Genomic DNA, 9,633 nt, shown 5'->3' with positions numbered 1-9,633 from the left:
AGGAGTTAGATAATGCACAACTTTATGTAACGTGTCCTTGAGTAAGCTGATTTGCACTGAATTTTAATGGAGCCCTGATTCATCAAATCTCAAACAGAATTAAGGTATGGACTGGATCCTAATAACATCGTGCTTTATACCCATGAAAGATAAATTAAAGGATGCAAAACTGCTATTGACAAACATTGATTATATGTACTTTGATGGACTTTGAAGTTGTGCCAGATGCATCTTGTCAGCCTCCAAAGTTTTCTTTTAAATCTCATTGCATAAGGCTTTTACTTTTTAATTATTTTTTTCCCTCAGCCTCTTTGATCAAGAAAAAATGTAGATCATATTTGCGTGATGCTATTTCCTATGCATTTTATTTAGATATGCCCTTGTGCACAGCTCATGATATGTTAAAAAAACGTTACATGGCACCTAGTAATCTTAACTTGTTATCCTGGGTGCTGTTTAATACTTTATTGACTTTCTCATATTTTGATTCTTAAAAGGTGTTAGCCCACGTATTCCATCTTGCTTTCCTTGTCCACGAGGACACAGCCAACTCTTTCAAGGCATGGAAGCTGCACAAAGCATGCTGCTGTGCATAGTAAAAGGCTTCAAAAGCAATGAAGGGCTTGGGTCCAGCTGCTCTTTTTTTGGAGTGGAACTTTCCCTACATCTCCAAACTCATCTTATTGATGCTGTCTTGCTCATCAGATACAAAAAGCTTTTCCGTGACAGTTTAGGTGGATTACACAAAATATGGATAAAAAATGTAAAGAGGAACTAATCAGTCCTTTAAAATTGAGAGTGAATAGATGAAAACAACTGTTAAACGTGATGGAAAGAAATGTTGCTGTATTGGAGAGTTTCAGCAGAATCATATTGCCTTGAACAGATCCTTTACTCTCAGCATTCCTTTTGCTTCCTACTTGAAGCATGTGTGTGGTAACATCTCTTTCACTATGTGTTGCCTATTTAGACAACAAATTCTTCTGGCTCATTTTTTTTCCTACATTAATGAGCAGCTCCAGGCACAAGAGGTGCCTTTTTTTTTTTGGCAGTGCTGTCTAGTATAAAAGTAGGAAAAGAGCAACCTAAAGGACTGTACTGTCAGTGATTTATTTGGAATTATTATCGAGTGTAGTACATGACAGTGGTTGGATAACTTTGTTGCCAAAATAAACAGCAGAAACATAGAATCTTAGAATCCTAGAATAGCTTGGGTTGGACGGGACCTTAAAGCCCATCCAATTCCAAGCCCTGCCATGGGCTGGGTGACCCCCACCAGATCAGGGCCCAGGGCCCCATTCAGCCGGGCCCTGAGCACCTCCAGGGATGGGGCACCCACACTCTCTGGTCAGCACTGCCCTCTGAATAAAGAATTTCTTCCTAACATCTAACCTAAATTTCTCCTCTTTTACTTTAAAGCCATTCCCCCTTGTCCTGTAACTATCTGCCTGTAGAAAGTTGATTTCCTTCCTTCCTATTTATTAGATGTTCAGGGATGTGAGAGGCATGGGAATCCTGACTGCATTACTTTGTTCATTTCTATTTTCCTACTAAAATAAGAATTTCCATTAAGAAAACATTTCCCCTGGACATTTTTCTTCCACCATGCACAGTCCTCAATCTCTGATTATGGAAAGCATTTCAAACCCTTCCTCAATGATGCTTTTCATCCTCCACCATCAAGCAGAAGAGCACAAATGAACAACATGCTGTCGTAAATTCCCAAGGTAAAGGAAAAACAACAATATCTAATTGTCAACATTAATAAAAACAGTGATTATTAGAAATAGTTGCCTGCATCAGGCACCAGCACAGTGCCTACAAGAGCATAACGTGGTCTCTAGGAGGGCCAGGAAATCTTTCTTCAGACCCAGCATCAGTGCTGTGGAATACGCAAAATTCAGTGCTCTGACTTTGGCCTTTCCCACTGCTACCATTCTGTGGCTTTCTTTAATTAAACTAATAACTCGAAATCCTTATACATGTTTGTGCTTCTTTTTTAATGCTCCCTCCACTTCCATTAAACACAGGCCTTTTCCAAACTGCAAATAAAAGTGGGAAAGCAGAAGCCCTATTATTCCTCTCTATACAGAAGGACCAGAGTTGAGTGAGAGTAGTGGGAATTGACTTTTAATATCAACTCTGGGAGGGGGAGGAGGGGCATTCTCTTTGTGAAATTCAGCTTGGTGCAGAAAGTCAGCATGAGGTCTAGACACCACTTAAATCAACATTTAAAGTGTTGCGGTTGCATTTTGTTTCATAATTCTCTCTAGCAGCAAAATCCCAGTGATGGTTTCAATTCTTGGGCTCAGATCAAAAGCATTGTTAAAATTTAAAGACAAGCAAACAAACAAAAACCAGAATAAATGCAGGCGGCAGAAAGTTCTGTTGGACGTGCAAGAACTCTTCCCTTGTCCCCGCTGCTATAACCCAGAAGTAATTCTTCAAAGGCTTTATGCAAATAGATAGAGCACGGCAGAACTTGGCTAATTAGGAAGGGAAGCAATTCAGCTCCAGTGGCACACACTGTGCCCAGCAACCTCTCTGATACTGATTTGGTGCCAGGCTTTTCAAGTGAAGGCACATAAGCACCAACAAGACCTCGAAGAGCAACCTGCCACTGAGGAGCTTTACTCCTGTCCCCAGCCCAAGGTGTGTGGTTGCCCCAGCCATGATTTCTGTCCCTTTCTGCCTTTTGAGTGTTCTTTTAAATCTTCCCCATCAGAGCTCCGGATATTGTTAGCTGCACTGCCTTATGAGCCCATTTTTGTGTCTTGAAGCTGCCTGCTAAAAGCATTAAAACTGCAAAGCAGTGGATAAAAGTAGTTTTGCTTTCAAGCTGAAAAACATGCATCAAAGCTCCTGCAGTAAATATATAGAGTATTAAAAACAAACAAAATGTGACTGCAGGGTAACATCATTTTAGGAAAGTTGCGATGGCCTACCTCAAAGTCTCAATTTAATGTGCACAGCTCTCACTTTAACCTGCGTAGGCTATGAATCCCAAGGGCCGAATTCTGTTCAGCCATCCTAAAGCAGATATTTTTACTTTGAAAAGGTAGAACTAATATAATTTCTTTGCAGTGCCTTCACAGGCTCTGCTGACATACAGTGCCAAGCCTGTAGTGCTCAAACCTCCAGGTATTCACCAGCTCCTGTTTGAGTTCTGAGAAAGGCACTGTTTCTCCCAGGTGCCAAGCCATCCAGCCATGCTGTGCTGCAAGACTTGGCATGGGGGTCTTGGTGTCCCTTCAGCCAGTATGCATGCTTTTTCTCCTCTTGCTGCAGTGCTGATGACACAAGCTGCACTACTAATTTATTTATTTTTGCAATCCCCAAGCAGGCCAAATATAATGAACAGGATAGCAACCACTTTTTATTGAGGCAGCAAATCCATAATGAAGGTTGAACTCCATGCTATGTTACATGTATTTAGAGGCAACCATAAATAAAACAACATTTGAATTAAAAATAATAATAGTAATAAAAGTGCCTCCAAAACAGATGTTAAAATAATTTTCTGGAAATTTTGACTATTTTTTTTTCTTCACTGCAGTGCTGCTACTTGAATGGGAGTCAGGTATTGTTCAGTGTGACAGTGGGATATCATGTTTCCTGATGGGTTTCCAGGGGTATCTAATAGGATATCATGGAATAATACATATCCTAAATATCTGGGAAATCTTTGGCGGAATATATAGTATGTGATGTAATTAATTGATGAATAAAATAACAGAGATAAATCATTCCAGGTGCAACTGTGCACAGCTGCTATGAATACTGCCATGCAGTTCTGATGGAGCCAAAAAATCTCACTTGAGCAAGAATCATGTACCTACATTACTGTTCTGAGGTGTGCAGAGTTCTAAATAAGAATATATTTTTTTTGTAAAAAAACAACAAAAAAACAAAACAAAACAAAAAAAACCCTACAACTATTTGACACTACATATGGCAAAGAGTTGGCAGTGACCTGAAGGATGCATTGCTGAAGCAGCACAGTTGCAGCCCATGTCCTACCTCCTTGGTCCTCACACCTCGTGGAGGTGATGAAATATCTAGCAATCCTGGTACTAATGTCATGTTTATCTTGGCTTTGTGTTTAATTTGGCTGGTCGAGAATGATGAGCAGGGCCAGTTTGGTTGCAGATTGAGTTTTTTTCAATCCCAGCTTCCCCAGACAGCAGTTTCTCTTTCTGACTCATCATCCTAGATCTGTATTTTATCCCTGGATTTTCTTTATGAGAAGCAATTTTTCTGTGGATGCTGATATACAATTCAAGATCATTTTTTACACTGCTGAAGTCAAGCAAGCATTTTTTTTCATTAAAAAAAAAAAAATACAGTCTCTCACTGAAGCAACACAGCCCTCTGTGCTTTTCTCCATGTAATAATGGCAACCACGAATAAAATTGATTATGGTTTTTATAAAACTGTCTCTTGAGTAGCAATGCTAAACGTGAGGTCTGGGTCAATAACTGTGGGACTAATAGATTGTAAATTAGTCACTGGATCTGTGCACAGGTCCCTAAGGAATTTCCTGTCCCACACTCCCTGAATTCTACCATTTTCTTCCTTTGAAAGTCCCATCTCCAGTTCCTGCATTCAGCACTATTTATCTGCTTCTCTCAGGTCCTCTTTAACCAATACTTGTTTGACTTAGCTGCTTCCAAACCTGTGTGTTCCATTTTTCATTCTGCACTGTCATCAAACCAGCCATCTCTTAGGCTCTTATGTCCTAGCTGTGGTGGCTGCTCAAAGCCGGGTCAGGGAGAGCAATGGGAGTGAGATGCTCAAGCCACTGGAGTGTGGCTTTCCTTCTTCAGGGTCCTAAATAAAAGTAAACATTTTTAAGATTGGAAAGCTTTGGTATGAACCAACCATCACAGTGGTTCATGGCAGCAGCAGTTACGTTCCTCCTCACCTGAGTTTACAGTGGTGGTAACAGGAACCTCCTGATGCACTGTAGTGTCCTGCAGAGCAGAGCTAAAAGTCACCACTCCTTGTTTTCACAAACAAGGTACTGGTGAATGTTTTCTATTGTCGTTAAAAAGAACTTTCCAGGAAGAAGTTGATATTTTGTGCAGCACTTTACAAACAGTATTTTTAGACGAGCCCCTAACATTTCACTGCAAATTCTGAGTGTTGAGGTTCTGGTACAGGTGGCAGCATTCATCAGTATTTACATTGAAGGTAGTACCAGTGATGCTATAGCCATCTCTAAGCCAGGCATTGCACAACGGGACACTTTACCATGAAAGTTTATTAAAATGTGCTCCAGAGGGGAACTGATTCTTGTGCAGTCTGGGCTCAGTTCTGTAAGATCCTAAAGTAAGCACAGGAACACAGTCCCACTGTTTTAGAGTCTATGGTCTTACATAGACTCTATGTATGCTTACAGCATGCCAGTTTTTAAAGGTGCATTTATTCCCTCTTCTGTTCTTTTTCCCATCCCATGGTTCTTCCCTCCCTTAAGCACAAAGGATCCTCCACACTGACATCCAACCCCAGGCACACTCCTGGCCTAATCCTCGTACTTATAACCTTCTCATATCCCACTTAGCTCTCCATGACTCTATGACCATCCTTCAGCCTGCCTCACCTTCTCAGTGCTAATATCACAGAATCAATAAGGTCAGAAAGACCACTGAAATCATCCAGTCCAACCATCAACCCATCCATACCACTAAACCATGTCATTCAATGACATATCCCACAGGGCACATCCATTTTGGTAGGGGGAAAAAGCATGTCTGAAGTTAGCAACTTCCCTTGCCCTGCCCTTGTCTCTCCAAGCAGATGCACACCCCAGAGCTCACACTTTCAAACTTTCTGCTTCTTTGAGCGATTTCCATACTAGGAAACGGCGTCATTGAATTTTGCTTAGTTAAGGGAAGACAGCTCATGTCAGAAGATGTTTGCTAGATTGGGTCTCATTTTGTAACATTTCCCCTCAAAGGATCATTCAATGATGCATCTTAGAATCAGATTCCAGAGAGGGAACTAAAAGAAACATCAATAAAAAGAGAAACTGTGAGGAAACTAAATATAGAAAGGCCAATATGAATTAAACAACATACTAGAAATCTTCACACAATAATTGATTTGCTCATTTGTACTTCTTTCTATTCTTTAATCTTTCAGCAGGGCTTCAATCCTCCCCCCACTGCTTTTTTAATATTCTCTGTTCATCTGTTGTCTACAATATTGTTTCTGATCTCTCTCATCCCATCAATCATCTATAAAAAGAGACTAGTCCACACGCTCTGGTCTCCAATCCTAATGACTGTGAAGAACTAATCACCTAAACTGAGTGATGTTCATTGTTGTAAGTGTCGCTTTGATTTATTAAACATCTCTGTATAAATTCCTGCATGTTCTGCAAGTTGTTTCCCAGAACCTGTATGAAGGCACTTTGAAATCCTAAAACTGTCTGCTTATGGGGTTTTTGGTTCACCTAATAAATGGATTCCTGTCATGAAAAATGAGCTTTTACTTAGATGGGAGGACCACTTAATTCCAAATTCAGGTCAGATCCTTGTTTGAGCTTTCCTGAACACACAGCAAACTTACAAAGGCCACTCATATACATTTTGTATTAATCTGAAAATACTGCATGCACTGTTTCAGCATGCCTGCCTGTTAACAAAGAGCCATAGACACGATGGAAATACTCCTAATGATGGCACTTTACCTGGCTGTCACTTTCACATGCTGTTGAAGGCTGCCTGGTTGAGCAAGGAGGCTTCCAATCTGTTTAAATAAAGTTTAAAACCTGAATATGTTCACACATAGTTGTAGTCCAAACTATGCATTCAGCACCATGCCATCTGTGTGCAACCATTCCTTGTGATGAGGTTTGATGTCATTTCTGAAGTCAGCCTCTTGGACCTCATATCCACAGTGAGACCTCAAGGGGCCACCAAATCCTCCTCACAGGATCTAAGTGTCACCAGACTCAGGCTCCCACCTCTCCTGCTCCCACCCAAACAAAAACAAACAATTAGGACAGAGTAGAATTCAACATGGACAAGGCGTGTTGAATATGACTCTTCCAAAGGGTCCCAATGTGAAGGTCTCATGAATGAACTATGGAAATGGGAACTAGGCAAAATCCTGCTCATCCCTGGGTCTGCCTTAGAGTTGGCACTACTCCTGGTCTTTACCAGCACCTTGGGGTGCAGGACTAGACAGAAAAGGTGTAAAGTACCTAGATGACACAATTCTAGGAAGGACTGATTGTTTGTGAGATGTTTATAAGTTCAATTCCCTTGTCTCATACTGTATTTGCAGAGAATATTGAATGCCTACTAAAAATAGATGCATACTCCACAATGTTCACTGCACTCTTTACAGCAGCCCCTGCTATTGAATCTGTTGCTTTTACAGGTGGGGGAGTATTATGCATTAATTGCTTTAGTGCTCCATACTAAGTAAAAGAGACAGTAATTTTTTATTACAGAAACATCATGGAAACTCATAAATACAGATTAAACAGTTAGATCACAAAACTGTGAAAAGTCTTTTTTCAGCTCAGTACGGGCATAGTGGTGCTGGCAGGCAAAAGAAGTAGGGGAAAATAACTTCAATCTATTCTATAGATTTACCCACTTTTTCTGTTTACAAAACGTGCATCAATACCTTAAGCTTTTGTGTTCTACAACTTATATGAGACCAGTGTTACACAATACTCAAGTAAGGGTAGTTTAAGCTCGGATGGTAACTCTTGGTTTGGGGTGTAAATACATGGCTTTCCTTTCCACCACTTGATTAGCAGATGGTCACAGGTTACTCTTGAATTTGTTTCCAGACATTGACTTCAGCACTGAAAATTTTCTTTCCGAAAAAAGCTCATTCAAGCATCAGTGTTTTTATGACTGCAGTTTTCAGCTGGAGAAGACATGGACAGTGATTAGATCCTTCACAACTGTGTACACTCGAGAAGAGCTGCAACATAACAGTGCAGCAGGATCTCAGTGCTTGAAAAAACAAACCATAATACTTTAAAACTGATTTGTGAAGTTTAAAATGTCCCTGTCACCTGTACTCATGTATATAATTTTGCTGTAAAAAGATTTTTCTATTAATATCAGATGAGAGAACTCCATTATCCAGTAGGGAGCACATAAATAAATAATAACCACCTGCAATACTGGTGTTAGCAACATCAGCATAGGTGCTGATGTGGGCCAGGTGATATCCAAATTCTCAGGAAGGGGAGGCTCATTCCCATTGTGAGGAGCCCCTGCTCAAAGGGCCATCTCACAAATAGGCAAGATAGAAACCTCCGACAATTTCTACATAGGTGAACTCTGCACTGCAGAAAGGACTGCACAGAGAAGTGTTTTTAAAGAGCTTAAGAAGTGCAGGCAGGATACAGGCTTTACACTGCGAGAAAAAAGGCATGAATGTGACAGTTGAACAAAGAATTTAACCCCCAAACAAGTCCAATTGAAACATTTCCTTAGAGTAGTGTCAGCCTATTCTGTGGGTAGATCACCCATATTAACACTACATACTTAAAATACCTGCTGGTGACAGAGTCCATCTGTTCATTTGGTTTGGTTTCACTGCAAAATGAGCTGTGATTTTTCTGTGTGTAACACATACATAAAATCTGTTATCTTGTAGTCTATGTTGGACTTAAAATTGACTGTTTACTCTCTTCTCAGATAAATAATTCCCAAATATCTATGGGATAACTGTGGTGGTAGTTTAACCTGTTTTATAACAGATTGAACCTTAAACATGTTAGCTTATCTAAGAAAGGTTATTATGAATTTTACAGCTCTGGTTTGGGAGAAAATTGTGCAGCTTAAAGGAGTGAAACAAAGACTTTCTTTATCTGATTGGTGTGGTTTTTGTTGTTTGCTTTTGTTTTGTTTTATCTTGCTTTCCCAGAAGGAAGGTTGCTGATGGAGAAGCACCGAGAAGCAAAGAAGGCTGGAAGTAGTTAGTTTGGTGGAGGTGAACTGCGCGGTTAGAGGGCAGAAAAAGAGGTCAGAGGTATAGATGATCAATACAGTATTGCACAGGAATTGCCACAGTGAACACCTCGTGCCTACTTTGTGTGTGCACTTATAATACCTGTCCGTTATGCCAATCCCTGGCTCAGCTGAAAAAGGTTCTGTATCTTTGACGCGAGGCAAGATCTCCATCCCCGCAGTTCTACTGAGATTACTCAGCTGTGAACAGATAACTCAATACAAAGACAAGGAAGAAAAAGCAAGGAAAAAAGTAGAAGCAGACAATTTCATAGAGCCCAAACCAGACAAGACTCTCTCTGATGACCAAGGGAAAAGCTTTGATAAACGGTAGGGCAGCTCCTCAAATCCAGGTCTCTGAAAGTGGGGGTGGAACACTGCAGGAAATAATGTGAGAGTCCCTGCTGTGGGAGTCAAGGGAGACAGGGAAAATAGTTCAGGTAATAAAAAAAAATGTTAATATTACAAGAGTGGAATGCATCTGAGTATAATTCCAGACTTTTAAGTTCAGTTTTCAAATCTTGGAGAAAGAAAGAGACAGCCTGCTGCCATCTCACTAGTTTGTCACATTGGGTTTAAGGTGTGGAATAAATCAAAACTTTTTTTTTTGGAACGTGGTACAAAGAAATGCATTAATAATACATGAAAA

Source organism: Lagopus leucura, unplaced genomic scaffold (assembly GCF_019238085.1).
Source record: "Lagopus leucura isolate 7727_CA_CO unplaced genomic scaffold, USGS_WTPT01 Super-Scaffold_741, whole genome shotgun sequence".
Classification (NCBI taxonomy): Eukaryota; Metazoa; Chordata; class Aves; order Galliformes; family Phasianidae; genus Lagopus; species Lagopus leucura.
Note: the sequence above shows the minus strand (reverse complement) of the source record.